This window comes from Hyperolius riggenbachi, chromosome 7 (genome assembly GCF_040937935.1).
Source record: "Hyperolius riggenbachi isolate aHypRig1 chromosome 7, aHypRig1.pri, whole genome shotgun sequence".
Lineage (NCBI taxonomy): Eukaryota > Metazoa > Chordata > Amphibia > Anura > Hyperoliidae > Hyperolius > Hyperolius riggenbachi.
The window spans coordinates 286502707-286516694 of NC_090652.1; positions in this window are offsets into that span (position 1 = coordinate 286502707).

Below are 13988 nucleotides of genomic sequence, written 5' to 3' on the forward strand. Positions count from 1 at the left end.
ACGAGATAAAAACAAGGAACACCAAGAGCCCTACTAGTGTAATATGTACTGGTAAATGGTTACTAGATAGAGTAAATATTAATACTCACAAACCAGGGTTACCATTAGGCAACCACTGTAAAGGAAGGTGGGGAGATTTTCCTGACCCCACTCAGGAATAAGAAGTCACTCTCTGTAGATGAGAAAAAGGGAGTTCAACTCTCCACCCAAGGTGGACTCAATATTATGCAGGAGAACAGAGGCGCCAAAAGGATAAAAGGAAGCTAAATGAGCTTAAAAACCAAATTCCTGTCACAGAGGTGCCTAGCTCTTCTACTGACCACGTTTGCTGTTGCTCCGTTGCTATTGCCTGATGAAGCGGGATCAAACCTGTGAAACGCGTTGCATATTTGGAGTTCATAAATAAAATATATTGACTGTCTTTACTACAGTCGTTCAGTGTCTACTTGGAGGAGGTAAGTCCACCCCTACCTCCTCTATTTACCAATAATTTGGTTTTTAAGCTCATTTAGCTTCCTTTTATCCTTTTGGCGCCTCTGTTCTCCTGCATAATATTGACCATTGTGATAATGCAGCAGCCAGTGTCCTAAAGACCGCAAAGGCCAGGCTGGAAAATGTGAACATGGGACACTCACACAGTGTTACTTATTTCATGTTTGTATGTTGAAGAGAGATATTTTGCTTTATAGGTTTTAAATCAATGAAAAATGCAATCCCCTGCAGTACATTAAAGAGAAACCATATCCAAGAATTGAACTTCATCCCAACCAGTAGCTGATACCCCCTTTCCCATGAGAAATCTTTACCTTTTCACAAATGGATCATCAGGGGGCTCTCTATGGCTGATATTGTGGTGAAGCCCATCCCACAGTGTGATGTCAGGACCATGGTTCTGACATCACACTGTGGGAGCTTTGTTGCATTGTGGGAAATAACAGCTGTTTCCAATTGCAAAAAAAAATGTAAGCAGCATCTCCTTCCACTGACATCACCTGCCAGCAGTAAAAATGTCACCATGTGATAAATGTCAGAATGTAAATCAGGGAGAGGAAAGACTGCAATGGGCAAACACTGACTAAATAATTTATACATAATTATTGTAAAAATGAAGCACTTTTTTTTATTACAGTATTTTCACTGAAGTTCCTCTTTAAAGGGAATGTGAGGACATAAAAAAAGAGCTACTTACCTGGGGCTTCCTGCAGCCCCTGTCAGTTGACCTGTGCCCTCGCCGCAACTCCGGTCCCAGTCGGTGGCTTAGAGGTCCCCTCCGGTGCAGATGCCAACCTCGCCAGGTTGGCATCTACTGTGCCTGCCCGAGCAGCTCTCGTTTCTGCGCAGTAGATGCCGACCTAGTGAGGTTGGCATCTGCACAGGAGGGAACCACGGAAGTGGCAAATTTAAACAGGGGATGATACTAGATCAAAGGGGCCTAGTGGGGGCAGGGAAGGCTCTATGAGACTCTTTGCACTCCATAGGTGAGTATTTGACTTTATTTTTCATAGCTGCAGAATAAGCAGATTTATGTGCATAAAATTTGACCACACGATGAGTAAAGCACAATGCAATACATTACATGCAATACATTGCGCTCTACTCACCACGCCGTAAAACTTTACATATACAATTTTCCTTAGCACAGCTTATTGCATACACCCCATAATGCTAACAGGCTAGCTCCTGCTGATTGGCACAAAGTTGCACCAGGACATTAGGCTGCGACACTCTGGATGTAAACAAAACAAGGTGAGTACTAGCAGTCAACAACTGGTTGGCCAAGGCAGTTGAATAGAAATTGTTTTTAGCTTTTTCATATGATGGATTAAAATACACAATTAAGGTATGCTACCCTTATAGAGTGCTGCCTTATTGGACTTCAATAACCTAATCCAGCTGTGCATCTCCTAATCCCTGCAAAGTCTGAATGTGGGTATGCACTTCTGTGGACTGTTGAAACTGTAGTGTTACTTTTTTACTACTACTAATATCCTGTGATCAGGACTGTTTCTGGACACAGGGTGTCTAGGCAAAGGCCTGGGGCCATTTTTAGTTTATAGGCTTCAGTATTTTTAATGAAATAATGCTTTTAGGCAGTCTGTAGTGCAAAGTACATTATATTCTCGCTTGAAATGTGTCCTTGTGATGTTGTGCAGCTCTCCAGTGTTCCACTCCCAGGCACCTTAACCTTTGGCTGATGCTACCCCACCAGGGGCATAACTAAAGGGGAGAAGCCCCTACCAGGGCCAGGCCGGGCCAAGGCAGAGGCGCTCCAGCCTCAGGGCGCAGTGTAGGAGGGGGCTTACATGGCAGTGACTGAAAGCCAGATAACTAGAGATTAAGGTGTTGGGGGCCCTGGGGCGCCTCTGAGCCTACCAGCAATCAGTGTGTGACGGCTGGAGTGGGAGGGATGGAGGGGCGCATTTTAGTGTCTCAGCCTTGGCTGCTGGAGGACCTTGTCCCGACTCTGGCCCCTACAACTGCCATGGGGCCCAGAGGGGGCCCCAACTACTAACCATCTCTTTCTCTGATACTCAAGATCAGGTGGGTTTTTTTGTGGCTACCATGTTATGAGCGTGAAAATCCTGATGGCCACACTTGTTTTGTGACCCTTGTAAGATGAGCCCCCAGGCTGTGAGGGTCACCAAGAAGAGGCAAAGGAAGGGGTGTGAACATTAAAGAGCCCAATCAAAGCTAAGGGGCCCCCATGATTTGTAGTTATGCCCCTGTACCCCACTCACCCTAGTTATGCCCCATGTACCCCCACTCACCCTCTTCCTTCCTCACATGTGCATGTGTACGTGAGCGCATTAGCGTAACTAAGGAGCTGTGGGCCCCCGATGCAAGTTTTACAATGGGGCCCCCCAAGCACTCTATACATAACAATTGATATGCTGCACCAAAACCTGCCTATGGCAACTACAGTGTCAGAGGTGCAAAAAGGGAATGGGGAACGGTTTGGTAATGATTACCACTATTCAAAGTATCTATAGAAGTCATTATTATGAGCACAGGACCAATAGAGAGCTAATACTGTAGTTGAGGGAGGGACCTTTGGGGCCCCTCTTGCCCAAGGGCCCTGATGCGGTCGCAACCTCTGCAACCCCTATTGCTAAGCCCTTGTGTGAGCGGAGTGAGTTGGGGGGAGTTTGGGGGTGTCACAGTTTGCTCTTCCTGGGGCACCACAGCCAGATAAGCCAGAAACAGCCCTGCTTCTGATCATTTAGTTATGATACTGCACAGGGGAGCCTCTAGGCATAGGCAGTACAGACCATTGCCTAGAGTGCCATTGGTCCTGGGGGCGCCATGTTGTTGGATTAGGCCACACCCCCTGGATTAAGTCACGCCCTCTGACTACGCCCCATCCCCACAAGTGTTCTATTACTTGCTTCTGCTGCATCTGCTTAGCGTAAGTTACAGGCAGCTGCCACTGTGTCCCTCTGTGCCTTGTACATCCTTTTCCCCCCTTTGTGCCCCCTTCTGTCCCTTTTGTGCCTCCTTCTGTCTCCATGTTCCTCCTTCAGTCCCCCTGTGCTACCTCTGCCTCCTTCTGTCCCCTTGTACCTTTCTTTGTCCCTCTGTGCTACCTCTTCCCCCTGTTCCTCCTTCAGTCCCACTCTGCCTCCTTCTGTCCTCTTGTGCCTCCTTCTGTCTCCCTTTGTGCCTCATTCTGTCTCCATGTGCCTTTTCAGTCCCCATGTGCCATCTCTGTCCCCTGCACCATCCTCTGTCCTCCTGTGCCTCCTTCTATGCCCCTTTGTGCCTTCTTCTGTCTCCCTGTGGCTCTGTCTGTCCCCCTCTGCCTCCTTCTGTCACCCTGTGCCTCCTTACATCCCCCTCTGCCTCCTTCTGTTCCCCTTTGTGCCCCCTACTTTCTCCATGTGAGTCCTTCTGCCCCCATTTACAATTTTTTGGAGTAAAACACTGCGCCATATCCTTTATTGGGGGGGGGGGGGGGGGGGGCACCAAGGGGGGGGGGTATGGGTGTGGTTGGAGGCGCCACAGGTATTCTTGCCTAGAGTGACAAAATGGCTAGAGGCGCCCCTGATACTGCATTTACACTGTCCAAGTTCACTTTTGGAGTCCTTTTAAATATAGCCAGCTGCTATGCCAGCTTGAGGCAGCAAGTGGATAGTAAAACGGGCACCTTCATGTTCTGCTCAGAGTAATGTTTTTTAAAAAAGTGTTATGTATTTGTCCGGTGCAGGATTCATAGGCGCGCATATTCAGAAGGTGTCAGCCGAGAAGAATACTGCTTGAGTGAGTTCCATAGTGCCGCAGCCATGTAAAAACAATTTACAATTCACGCCCATCAATAGTGACCTCTGCGCGTACGCGGAGCGCAAGGCACAGTGTCAGCCGTACAATAAATGTAAGCGCTACGACATATATTCGGCTCCAAAGAGCCATAATTCCCAACAACATAACGTATCCTACCAGCCACGCGGTTACTGACAGCGGACGGCGTACACTGCTTCCGCAGCGCTCGTTAATCAGCGGGCTTGTAATAAACTGCAAACATCTAAAGGTGTCATTTGCTTCTGCTAAGACGCATCAATCAGAATTTCTTCCATTCAGTGGGATATGAATAGTTATGTGTTCAGGTAATATTTCTTGCCTGTAAACAAAGAATGCTGCCATATGGCTCTAATTACAAACAGCAACCACAACGCTAAGGAACAAAAAAAAATACAACGCACTTTTTCGGTGAAAACGAAGGAAAACAGGAAGGTTAACTTTTGCTGCCAAAAAAAAAATTCATAGAGGTAGAAAGCATTAAAAACAGCATCTGGCTTATATAAATGAGAGATTATTCTTACTTGAAGTGGTTTGAGAAACCAAAGGCGTAATAAATAGAGGGAGCAGCCAGAGAAGCAGGTCCTGTAGGCGCTCATCACCGCACCGCTTTGCCGGCGATCACTGGACCCCAAATGACTTCACCCTCTGAGTTGCTAGGACTTGGAGCGGGAATAGTAATTAACGCCGACCAGTATTTGTGGGCAGCAGGGTGAGCCGTCATTCGGCTCACCCTTCGGCAAAATGACAGGTGGCGAAACAGCATGTCCGTGCAGCCAGTGTAGCTGCAGGTGAACCTGAGGCTCTGAGGCCCCCAACTCCCTGCCTCCTCTAAATGCCCTCCAGGAAGAGTGTTGATGTAGTTAGTGGAAGGGAGGCCTTGGAAGCAGTATACCAGATATGTATGACCTGTACAGTTTGCCGGTGCTCAGTCTCGACCGGATTGCCCAAGCGGTTGCAGGTTCACCATAAACAAATGATAGAGAGACGGCACACAATTGGCTGCAAAAACAGTTTTTGCAGCCAATTGTGTGCCTTCTCTCTTTCATTTGTTTGCGAGTGTTGATGTGACCACACTCAAATGATTACAGGCAGATGGACCTCCTATCCTTAACCACTTTATCCGCTACTATAGTATATCTACGTCCTTGGTAACGTCATCTAAGTCATGAGGAAGTAGATATACGTCTTGCAGCAGAAGCAGTGCTGTGCAGGATTGGGCTGGCTCCTGTGCACATTTCTGGCAGTATCTGATGCAGCACCAATTGGTGAATGGGAATATATGTTCCCTGAGCTAATTAGATTGATTTTTACCATTAAAAATACTTTTATATTCTCAGTTCATAGTAAAAAATACATAGAAAGTGCAGCCACAAAAACACCCGATTTAAAGAATGGACCCCTTTATCGGAGGTAGTGAAGTAATAGTTGGGGCCCCCTGAAAGCTCTGGGCACCTCTGCGGCCGCAGGGGCTGCTCCCCTCTAGTTACGCCCCTGCCTGTAGGTGTGTGAATGTAAAGAGAGACTTTTGTAACTTTCACTAGCTGAACTTCCAGAAGACGATGTTGCTTTCCAGGCGGTGAAGGAACAAGATGAAGTTGTCTCCGCTACAGTGATGCATTGCCATTGTGTAGCACGGAGTGTGATTCCACACAGGAGCGTTCAGCGCGTTTACCTAGCCTCTTTGTCTGAGCGTCATTAGTGGCAATCTCTCCGGCAGACCAGACAGACGGAAAGCAAGATAATAACGGACCGACCATCTGGAGAAGCTCAGAAAGCTTCAGCAGAAGCTGTGTGGCTTAATTTCCAAGATTTATAATCAGATCAGGTGAAAATAAAAATGATTCTCATTTTCTGCAGGACTGGAAGCTTCCCATTTACTGTGATGCTCGACACGCGGCCGCACACTAATCGGATTGCGAGAGCGAGCGTTGGCAGAGTGGCAGAGCAGGTACACATGTTCCTGCCATTTACAAGGATAATTGCTGTACACATCACTCAAGGCAAGGCTGTACCTTGCAGGGCTTGTGTCAGCAGTGGGCTTTTTAATCCTTTTTTGGTCCACTCCATAATTTACTAATGGTTATGGTTGCCCATAAATGGACTGGACACTATAACACGACTCTAACAAGCCCAACACAAAGTGGCTGATGTAATAACACTATGTTATGTCTCATTAATATTATAAATGCGACAATTTGGAAGTTTGGATGTTTGGTACTCGATCACGCAACAATGGCTGAGTGGGTTTGAATGAAATTTGGCACACACATAGTACATTACCTGGAATAACATATAAGACACTTTTTATCCCCATAACCAAAAAGTGGGCGGAGACAAATACACATTTCACTGGGAAAATGTAAACTGCAGCCATCCTTACACTGTTAATGGCAGGGTTCTCAAACTTTGCACAGTTGGTGACTGGGATTAATATTCAGAAAAGTGGGTGGAGCCTAAAAAAGCCAGTCAAAATTCACCTATTGATTTTCAAGGGGAATATGTAATTGCTGCCATTCTTGCACTGTTAATGGCACAAGCCTCAAACCTGGTACAGTTGATCATTGGGCGACTGGGGTTCAAATTCAGGGGATCAGCTTATTTCGGCGCGCGGCTCTCAGAGCCGAGCACTGAAACTGGGCGCCCCATTGCAGCAGCAGCTGCCAGACCCCGAATTACATCTCCCTCTGAGTTGCGACAACTCGGAGTGGGAATAGTTTTTAACGCCACCTCGGAGATTAGCGGCAGCAGTGAGAGCCGTCATTCGGCTCTCACCGTGCCGAACTGAGCGGCTCCGATATAATATGCACCCAAATTCAGGAAGGGAGGTTGAACTACAAACAGCTAATCAGATTTGTTTCATTTAAATGCAAATTATTGATGCCAAAGACTGCAAAGCTCACAAACTTGGTCATTGAGTAATTGACTAATTGGTGCTAGGGTTAGAAAAAATGTGCGCAGCCAACACCAGTCAAATACATACCCGGGCAACGCCATGCTATCAGTGGGCCGAGACAAATATAAATTTCACTGGGAAAATGTAAACTGCAGCCATTCTTACACTGTTAATCGCAGGGTTCTCAAACTTTGCACAGTTGGTCACTGGGTGCCTGGAATTAATATTCAGAAAAGTGGGTGGAGCCTACAAAATCTAATCAAAATTCACCTATTTATTTGCAAGGGGAATATTTAATTGTTGTCATTCTTGCACTGTTAATGGCACAGGCCTTAACCCTGGTACAGTTGGTCATTGGGTGACCTGGGTTCAAATTCAGAAAAGGGGGTGAAGCCACAGCCAATCACATTCATTTAATTTCAATGCAAATTATTGATGCCAAAGACCGCAAAGCTCACAAACTTGGTCATTGAGTAACTGAGTAATGTTATGTGTTAGAGTTAGAACAAGGGGGCGGAGCCAACACCAGCCAAATACATGTCCGGGCAATGCCGGGCCATCAGCTAGTATGTCTATAAATGCTAGATTGTCCATTATTAGAGTGATGTTGGTGGGGATTAGAAATGGCAGCAGGAATTTTGGGCGCCCGCTAATTGGGGAAAGTTTGGGCGCTGCAATAGGTGCCCAATGAAATACCGATATTAAGATGAAATTTGGGTACTGTGGTGCCTAATAAATATCGGTATCTGCAGGCACTCAAATTACTGCTCAATGTCGCAATTTCGCAAAATGTGTTTTTTGTTCTATTTTTACAGTGGGGGGCAGTGATGGATGGCGGAGGGAGGTTTGTGATTAGAGATAGGCGTCAGGTAGGACATTTGCTGGGGGTTGGTTAAGGTTAGGCGTCAGGGAGTTTGCGCGGGGGAGGAGGGTGGTGGTTAGGGTTGGTTAGGGTCAGGTGTCAGGTTGGGTGTTTGGGGGGGGGGGGTGATTAGGCATCAAGTATGGTGCTTAGTCAGGGGGGGGGGTAGTTAGGAGTCAGGTAGGGTATTTTTGCAGGGGGGTTATAGTTAGGTGTCAGGTAGGGTGTTTGTGCAGGGGGGTGGTTAGGGTTTGGCATCGGGTAGAAGTTTTGGGTAAGGGGTGGTTAGGGTTAGGCATAAGGTAGGTTTTTCTTGCGGGGGGAGTTAGGTGTCAGGTAGGGTGTTTGCACAAAAAGAGGTGGTAGTTAGGCATCAGGTAGGGTGTTTGTGCGGCGGTGGTTAGGCGTCAGGTAGGGTGTTTGCACGAGAAGAGGTGGCAGCTAGGCATCAGGTAGGGGGTTTGTGCGGTGGTAGTGGTTGGTCTTTGTCAGGGGGGGTTGGGGTTAGGTAGGTGTCGGGTAGGGTGTTTGTGCGGGGGGTGGTTAGGGTTAGGCACCAGGTAGGGTGTTTGCGGGGGTGGTGGTTAGAGTTAGGAGTCGGGTGGGGCGTTTTGGACAGGGGTGGTTAGGCTTCGGGTAGGGTGTTTGTGTGGGGGGCGTGGTTAGGCATCAGGTATGGTGTTTGCACGGGAGGGGGTGGTGGTGGCTAGGTTTAGGCGTTGGGTAGGGTGTTTGTGCGGGCCGGGGCAGATGGTTAGGGTTAGGCGTCAGGTAGGGTCGGATACTTGTGCGGGGCAGATGGTTAGGGTTAGGCGTCAGGTAGTGTGTTTTTGACAGGGGTGGGGTAGGGTGATGGGGTTAGGCATCAGATAGGGTGTCTTACCTCTATATCACTGTGCTTGCATGTCTCTCATAGCTAAGACTTTTTGGTAAAAAAAAATGAAAATACATAAAAAAAGATTAAAACACCATTCAATCTGGTTAATGCTTTCCTTAAACAAACTTTAATTATGAGTAGCTCCCATAACCCCCTGCAATATTGTAGTTATGGTCAATGCCTATTGCCTAATAAAAGCCAGTGGTCCTTTTGTCACTACTTTCTAAAGCACCAAAACAGCCCCCTTTACAGACAAGATGAATAAAAAACAAATACAGGTCAGGACTCCAAAAGGTAATGTTTCAAATCCACCTGATTAAAAAAATTTAAAAAAATCTATTTTATTTTTACCGCCAGCCATTATAAATAAATAGAAGTGCAATTAAAAAAAATTTTACTATCTATTCCGTTTAATATTTTCCCTGAGAATATAATTATCAGCAGCTCCAGTAACCCGATGTAAATTATTTTAACTGTAAAACAAAGAGTGATTTTCAGAATGAGTTTGTGTTTAGAGCCCACACTTTATTTACACCATTGTAGCCTGACTAATTACAGAAGAATGAGATTAGCCAGGAGCCGCAAGTTGTGGCGCTCCCAATGTCCTCTGAAAATTCTGTATGGCGCATGTTTAACGAGAGCAAGAAAAAAACGGAAAAAAAAACCACACAGCAATTAGAAAATCAATGACTTTTACAGATTACATTATCACTCCATCTCTTTTCTCTATTTTTTTTTCCATTTGCACACTACACAAACCCAAATTTCAATACGGCATAAACCTATCGGAGTTTGCAGGAATCCGTGGGTTGGTCATAAAATTAAGGGGATAAGAAATGAAGTAATTTTGATTTTATACTCCAATCGTAAAACTGGAGGCTGTAGATGACGACCGGATTTGCATTCGGCAGCCGGTGGACTTTGAAAGGGAGTAGAATGCTTGTATAAAGTGTAACACCAACCAAAATAATGTAGTTTAGGTGTAAATAGGGTGGTGAGGCATAAACCAGGGTTTTACTGCGACCTGTGTCCCTGACTACAGTGAGTTCCCATCACTTCCTGTTGTCTGTATCCCTGCCGTTCAGGCCCAGTTCTAACAGAGGACAGGAAACATGATCATTCTTAAAGTACACCTGAAGTGAGAGGGATGCCATATTTATTTCCTTTTAAGCAAAGCCAGTTGCCTGGCATCCAGATGATCCCTTTGGTTGCAGAAGTGTCTGAATTACACATCTGAAACAAGGAAACACGGAAGGGAGGACCACTAAACACCAGGGACACAATGTAGGGGAGGGAGGGCCACCACTAACACCAGGGCCGCCACATAGGGGAGGGATGAAGGATCAGTAAACACCAGGGATATCATATAGGGGAGGGAGGGGCCAACTATACAACAGAGATCTATATAGAGGTGGGGGGAGGGTCGACTAGACGCCAGGGACAACACATGGGGGAGAGAGGGGGACCACTAGACACCAGGGAATATAGGGGAGGAGTCGTGCCACATGTAAAAGTGGGGTGTGGCTAAAGATGTGGCAGGAGCCGGTCTTAGTGTTCTTAGTGGTCTTAGCATCCAAGCAGGGCTGTGCCGAGGCAGAGGCAAGAGAGGCTCCAGCCTCAGGGCGCAGTGTAGGAAGGGCACACAACTCACTCAGCTATCATTCCTCTATTGCGTTTGAAGCAAAGAGAAATAAGAAAATGGGGTACATGGTAGTGACTGCAAGCCAGATAGCTAGAGATTAAAGTGTTGGGGGCCCTGGGGCGCCTCTTACTGTAATAGCAATCAGTGTGTGGCTGCTGGGGTGGGAGGTATGGGGGGGCAAATTTGGGTATCTCAGGCTTGGGTGCTGGAGGCCCTTGTCCCGGCTCTGCATCCAAGGTCACAAGGGTACATCTTGAGGGTGCATGTAAAGTGCGCAGATGGCTGAACTGGTTCAAGGACACAAGTATGACAATATGTACGACTCACTGGCTTCTGCTCCTTGCCCCTCCTTTACTTTAGAAGACTATATAGAAGACTTACAGTACTCTACGTGTGTCACACAGAGGAGAGAAGATTAGCTGGCAACGTGAATGAAATCATTACATTTACTTTCTCAGTCATTATCTGCAGCAATTAGCGTCTCATCAGTCATCTTCAGAAAGCCCTGGAAAACCAGCTGCGACACGAAACTCCCAGCCAGTCCACGCACTCCGATCCATTGTCTACCCATGCATTTCCCACTGTGCGCATTTGTAAAATGGTGCCAAGGCTTGTCAGGGCTATGCTTCAAGTGGCATAATTATTTTCCTTTCTTCATCCACACATAACACCGGGAGATGCATATTAACCAACATTTCATTTTATTAAAGGAGAATTCCGCAAAGTTCGACACACCGGGAATTAAATTTGTAATTTATACTTATCTGAGTTTTTTTGGCCTTTGAAAGTTATTATCAGCAGCAAAGCTTCTGATAATGCGCAAACTATTTTTATTTAGAGAGAAATCCAGCTAATGCCTGTGAATTGTAATTCTGCCTTCGTAAAACTGAAGGTATTTGCAGTCATTTTGGTTTAAATAAGCAAGTGTGGTTTCCCATGATGCATCACTCCCAAATATGCAAAATGAGAAAGCATTCTGAGCCAGTGCAGTAACTATTGTAGTAGAGAATCTCTTAAACTTCTTGCTCGTCTGTAGGTAAAGAGAGGTAATTTAGGCAAAAAGGTCTTGAGCTAGGGGTCATTCAAGAGAATGGGCCAGTGTTTGTCAACATTTTGTCAAATTGAAGCCGATTGCACTTCCAGCTTGCTCCTTGCATCATAGCTCACCTCTGACAAAGCACCCTCTCTTAGGGGGTGAAACATGTAGGATTCCTTCAGTTTGAAGGTCACTATTTTGTATTTAGCATGATAAGGGGTTAGTTAGATATTAGTGCTACTCCTCATATAATCTTATAGGGTTCCTACACCATGCTGGTTAATCCATAGTCAGCCACTAATAAAAGCGGATTATAACCCTGCATTTCAACTTTGCTCTAAAACATTATTTACAGTATATTATATGCAACCAGCATTTTTTTTTTACTAGACCAGCATTGGAAGGGTTACACAGGGCTTTAAAGTTCCTGGAGATTTCTGCAGACGCATCCGAAGCTGAAATAGATACATTTTGTTTACATAAATGTATCTAAGTGTTGAATGTGACTCATCTCTCTCACTGAGAAGGAGCTGGAGGACAGCCAAAGAGTGTGTAACATTTATCAATAGATACATATAACTAGATAGAATGTAACAATCTGAACTTCTGCATATCTCTCCTCGGAACTTTAAACCTCTATGTTTAACCCTTCCAATGCTGGTCTAGTAAAAAAAATGCTTTTTGCACATAATATGCTGTAAATAATATTTTAGAGCAAAGTTGAAATGCAGGGTTATATTCCGCTTTAATGTTGTTTGTCTCTGCCTTCCTAGCCAGTTTTATAGCAACTTATAGGAAGAAGTTTTATTTTAATTCATCCTCCTCAAAGGTCAAAAAGCAAAGCAAAGCAGGTTGTTTCGGCACACGGCGCTCAGCACCAAGGGCCGAAACTAGGCGCCGCTATTGCAGCAATGCTGGTGGATGGATAATACTATATCAGGCAGATAGAAAACAGAGGCGCCAGTGCAGGATACAATTTATAAAAAACTGTTTAAAAGGGAGGTAGCAGTGGACTTACCTCCAGGTAGTTGGACACAGGGGCCCATATGCTTTTTTCATCTAAGTTTTCACCTAGGTGATATTTTCAAATTTGTCCATAAAATGCATTTTAAGCCACCATAAAGAAAGGAAATGCTCAAAATAATTTTGATAGTACTTTTTCATTTACTTTTTGGTACTTTTTTTAGTTGAAAAGTGCTGGAAAGTTATTCTAATTTGAAGATGAAAAATTATCTCCTAGGAGAAAAGTCAGGTGAAAAAGTAAATTGCATATGGGCCTGGGTGTTTCAAATTAAAAAAAAAAACTCTTTATTGTTCACAATAACAAAATACAGCTTAAAATCTCCACTGCAACGTGTTTTATAGGACAACCCACTTCCTCAGGCAATAATGTGGAGCATCTATCTGTCCAAGACATACAGCATGGCGCCTCTGGAGGTAAATACACCGCTACCTCCCTTTTAAAGGGACCCTGAGCTATGAATAAAAATTAAATTTGGACGTACCTGGGGCTTCCTCCAGCCCCCCATAGCCCACAAGGTCCCCCGGCGTCTTTCTGGTCCCTTCCATGGTCCTTGTCCCGGCTCCAGGAATTTCGGCTGAAGTCGCCCTTGCGAGTCTCAGCCACACATGATGCTGGGCATCATCACGCAGGGCGGCATAAGAGTCCTGTGCATGCACGGGTCTCTAAGACGGAACCGCACATGCGCAGGACTCTTACACCAACCTGCGTGCTGACGTGCAGTGTAAGCAGCAGGTGCATGCACGAGTGACTTCAGCTGAAGTCGACTGATTACCGGAGCAGGGACCAGGACCACGGAAGGGACCAGGAGGACGCCGGGGGACATACCAGGCTACCGGGGGCCTAGAAGAAGCCACAGGTACATCCAAATTTAATTTTTATTCACAGCTTAGGGTCCCTTTAAACTGTTTTTATGAATTGTATCCTGTTCTGGCACCTCTGTTTACTATCTGCGTAATATTGTTCTATTTTCAGTTAACTATATAAGAGTTCTGTTTTTTTACATTTTACTCAGCAACTCATTTTTTTTATTTTGTTTTTGGAAATGAGGTTGTAGATAGATAGATACACAGACATATAGACTGAGCTGCAATTGGGGTTATTTCCGGAGCCAATGCTTGAATATTCTACAGAGCTTCACTTCAAAAAAAAAAAAAAAATGTATTGATCCCCTTTATTGACTGAGTATTTCTCCTTGAGCAATTTTGGCCTTACTAATAAGTAAGCGTGTCTTTTGCACTTAAAAGTCAGGTCCAGCTTCCCAGATGACATTCACTGATAACAAGGGAAAACTGTGATCAGCTGTGCATGACTTAACAACACCAGAAACTTTGGCAGTGCACAGTAACTTGTAACCACTA